This window comes from Anguilla rostrata, chromosome 9 (assembly GCF_018555375.3).
Source record: "Anguilla rostrata isolate EN2019 chromosome 9, ASM1855537v3, whole genome shotgun sequence".
Classification (NCBI taxonomy): Eukaryota; Metazoa; Chordata; class Actinopteri; order Anguilliformes; family Anguillidae; genus Anguilla; species Anguilla rostrata.
The window spans coordinates 699,061-703,491 of NC_057941.1; positions in this window are offsets into that span (position 1 = coordinate 699,061).

The following is a 4,431-nucleotide window of genomic DNA, read 5'->3' on the forward strand; positions in this document are numbered from 1 at the left end:
TATCCTTGATCCATTGCTTTTATGTGTACATCAAGATGGTTTAATTTTTTATGTTTAAGCTAAATAACAGTATCAAAACTCAAGTTCCATTTTCAACCTAAAACAGCTGATATATTAAGAATGTTCTCCTGCTTGTGGAATCTCGTTACAGACGGACTGCTGGGCTTTCTGGCCTGGCTCAGACTGGGTAATTTGGTTATATATGATGAAATAAGAAGATCAGGTTGCATCTTCTGCCATGAACCTTAAATCATGATAAAGATCGTGCCCTCAGTTGCATGCAGACGCACAGCCGTAGTTTTAATGTGCTTCTGAAGCAGCAGAGATGCACAGCGGTTCGGCCGTAGTTTTAATGTGCTTCTGAAGCAGCAGAGATGCACAGCGGTTCGCCCGTAGTTTTAATGTGCTTCTGAAGCAGGAGCGATGCACAGCGGTTTGGCGATTTTGGCCTCTGTGACTTCAACAACAATGCTAAATGCCGGAGTGTGATGATGCAATCACTGTCAGAACTGTGTGCAACAAACTCCACATTCAGCACCTACCTGCTTACACAGATACGCTAGCGTGCATGCTAGCCTGCAGCAGTGCTCATCTGTTTACTATATATTCTATGGGTGCTGTATTGTTGGGGTGCAGTATTTGGGGTGAACACACTGCTGTATTGTTGGGGTGCAGTATTTGGGGTGAGCACACTGCTGTATTCTGGAGGGGCAGTATTTGGGGTGAACACACTGCTGTATTGTTGGGGTGCAGTATTTGGGGTGAGCACACTGCTGTATTTTGGAGGTGCAGTATTTGGGGTGAGCACACTGCTGTATTCTGAGGGTGCAGTATTTGGGGTGAGCACACTGCTGTATTCTGGGGGTGCAGTATTTGAGGTGAGCACACTGCTGTATTCTGAGGGTGCAGTATTTGGGGTGAGCACACTGCTGTATTCTGGGGGTGCAGTATTTGGGGTGAGCACACTGCTGTATTCTGGAGGTGCAGTATTTGGGGTGAGCACACTGCTGTATTCTGGAGGTGCAGTATTTGAGGTGAGCACACTGCTGTATTCTGAGGGTGCAGTATTTGGGGTGAGCACACTGCTGTATTCTGGGGGTGCAGTATTTGGGGTGAGCACAATCTGCCTCTATCTGTACAGGCCCGTGATCCAGGCCTTTTCTCCTAATTATGCGTTTAATCATTACTGTCTGCATTCTCGCCTGTGTGTCTGACCATAGACACCACGGCCGTCTTTTTTCAGGACGCAGAGTGAAGTCTGGGTGACCGGAGGGCCAGAGATGTCCTCCTGTGTCCTGATGGGAGCTGAGCGGAGCGAGGGCAAATAGTGGCGGGTTTGTCTGGATGAAATATCCGCTCTTCATGAACTCCACGGCCTCATGTTTACATAGCGGCTGACGGAAGGGCTGTGAAATATGTTTAGGAGGAGCTGCTGGGGGGGGGGTTGTTTATTTAGTGCTGCCTCCTCAATATAAAATAATCAGGTTCTCTTAAAAGTTTGTATTTTTGACCCAAGAAAAAAAAGAAAAGGAAAAAACCCCACAGGTACTGTTGCTGAACCAAGTACAGGTTGAATGCCCAAACATGTTTTGATCCTGCTTGTGAAAGTTTCAGTTGCAGTTATGTAAAGTTGCAGCAGAAATGATGCGTTCGGCTGACCCTGAGGTGTGAGGCAGATGGTAGGGAGGGAATCTGAGGTCTGTTTCTGTGGAAGGTTTGGTACAGTATGAGCTCTGTTTCTGTGGAAGGTTTGGTACAGTATGAGCCCTGTTTCTGTGGAAGGTTTGGTGCAGTATGAGCCCTGTTTCTGTGGAAGGTTTGGTACAGTATCTGAGCCCTGTTTCTGTGGAAGGTTTGGTACAGTATGAGCCCTGTTTCTGTGGAAGGTTTGGTACAGTATCTGAGCTCTTTCTGTGGAAGGTTTGGTACAGTATGAGCCCTGTTTCTGTGGAAGGTTTGGTACAGTATGAGCCCTGTTTCTGTGGAAGGTTTGGTACAGTATCTGAGCTCTTTCTGTGGAAGGTTTGGTACAGTATCTGAGCTCTGTTTCTGTGGAAGGCTTGGTACAGTATGAGCCCTGTTTCTGTGGAAGGTTTGGTATAGTATGAGTTTGTTTCTGTGGAAGGTTTGGTCAGTATGAGCCCTGTTTCTGTGGAAGGTTTGGTATAGTATGAGCCTTTTCTGTGGAAGGTTTGGTACAGTATCTGAGCTCTGTTTCTGTGGAAGGTTTGGTACAGTATGAGCCCTGTTTCTGTGGAAGGTTTGGTACAGTATCTGAGCTGTGTTTCTGTGGAAGGTTTGGTACAGTATGAGCCTTGTTTCTGTGGAAGGTTTGGTACAGTATCTGAGCTTGTTTCTGTGGAAGTTTGGTACAGTATGAGCCTGTTTCTGTGGAAGGTTTGGTACAGTATGAGCTTGTGTTTCTGTGGAAGGTTTGGACAGTATGACCCTGTTTCTGTGAAGGTTTGTACCGTATCTGAGCTGTGTGTTCTGTGGAAGGTTTGGTACAGTATGGCCCTGTTTCTGTGGAAGGTTTGGTACAGTATCTGGCTGTTGTTTCTGTGAGGTTTGGTACATTGAGCCCTTTTCTTGGAAGGTTTGGTGCAGTATGAGCCCTGTTTCTGTGGAAGGTTTGGTACAGTATTTGAGCTCTTTCTGTGGAAGGTTTGGTACAGTATCTGAGCTCTGTTTCTGTGGAAGGTTTGGTACAGTATGAGCCCTGTTTCTGTGGAAGGTTTGGTATAGTATGAGTTATGTTTCTGTGGAAGGTTTGGTACAGTATGAGCCCTGTTTCTGTGGAAGGTTTGGTATAGTATGAGCCCTGTTTCTGTGGAAGGTTTGGTACAGTATCTGAGCTCTGTTTCTGTGGAAGGTTTGGTACAGTATGAGCCCTGTTTCTGTGGAAGGTTTGGTACAGTATCTGAGCTGTGTTTCTGTGGAAGGTTTGGTACAGTATGAGCCCTGTTTCTGTGGAAGGTTTGGTACAGTATCTGAGCTGTGTTTCTGTGGAAGTTTTGGTACAGTATGAGCCCTGTTTCTGTGGAAGGTTTGGTACAGTATCTGAGCTGTGTTTCTGTGGAAGGTTTGGTACAGTATGAGCCCTGTTTCTGTGGAAGGTTTGGTACAGTATCTGAGCTGTGTTTCTGTGGAAGGTTTGGTACAGTATGAGCCCTGTTTCTGTGGAAGGTTTGGTACAGTATCTGAGCTGTGTTTCTGTGGAAGGTTTGGTACAGTATGAGCCCTGTTTCTGTGGAAGGTTTGGTACAGTATGAGCTTTGTTTTTGTGAGCAAAATAAGTACATGTTTTCTTCAGCAGCCAGGTGCTCTTGTACTCTCGTCTCCTTCCTATTCAAGGCCTGACCTTACCGCACCCACTCCTCTTGCCACTCCTCTTGCCACGCCCACTCCTGTCCCCTGGGAGTGGCCCCCTGTGTTGCTGTGTGCTACATCAGCTCCATTAACTAGAACAGCAGCCCCACCCACCCCTATCTCTCTCTTTCCCTCTCTCTCCCTCTCTCTCTGCGCCTCGGGTAATGGGAAGGCATTGATTATGGCTGATAATTCAGGCTTTTGATGCTGATAATGCAGTCACCCTCTCTCTCTCTCTCTCTCTCTCTCTCTCTCTCAATTTTCAATTCAATTCAAATGCTTTATTGGCATGACATATTTCAAAATACATATTGCTGAAGATAACATCAATCATTCATATTAGCATTTCATAAAAACTGCAACAGCAACAAGAGCATAAATGACAACAATGTGACAGTTATTAACTATTACATATTATTTATTTTATTATGTTTCCAATATATACTGGTATTTTATTGTTAGATGTTTACTCGCTGTCAAGTTGTGCCAGGCTGAAACACACTGAGCTGTGACTGAGGCTGTTGGTTCTTCCCTTAAAAGGGCTCAAAGTTTTTCTTAATTTGTTAGGGTGGGAAATCTCTTCTGGAATTTTGATACATTATTAAAATATGCTTCTCTTGTGTGAATATGATTTGCAATACAGAAGGAAGTACTCTTTCTCTCTTCCTCTCTCACTCACTTCCTATACTGACTATGCAGAATCAAAGCCCCAGAGACCAGAGAGGATATTGGGTTTGCAGGGTGTGTGCGTGTGTCTGTGTGTGTGTCTGTGTGTGTGTGTGAGAGAGAGAGTGCGTGTGTGTGTGTGTGTGTGTGTGTGAGAGAGAGAGAGAGTGTGTGTGTGTGAGAGAGAGAGTGTGTGTGTGTGTGTGTGTGTGTGTGTGTGTGTGTGTGAGAGAGAGAGAGAGTGTGTGTGTGAGAGAGAGAGAGTGCGTGTGTGTGTGCATGTGTGGTGAGTACTTATAAGGGGGTCTGCACATATGATGGGGGTCTGAGCAGATGGTGGCAGGCTGCACAGATGTGGGTTTCTGCGCAGATGAAGGAGGGTCTGTGCAGATGGTG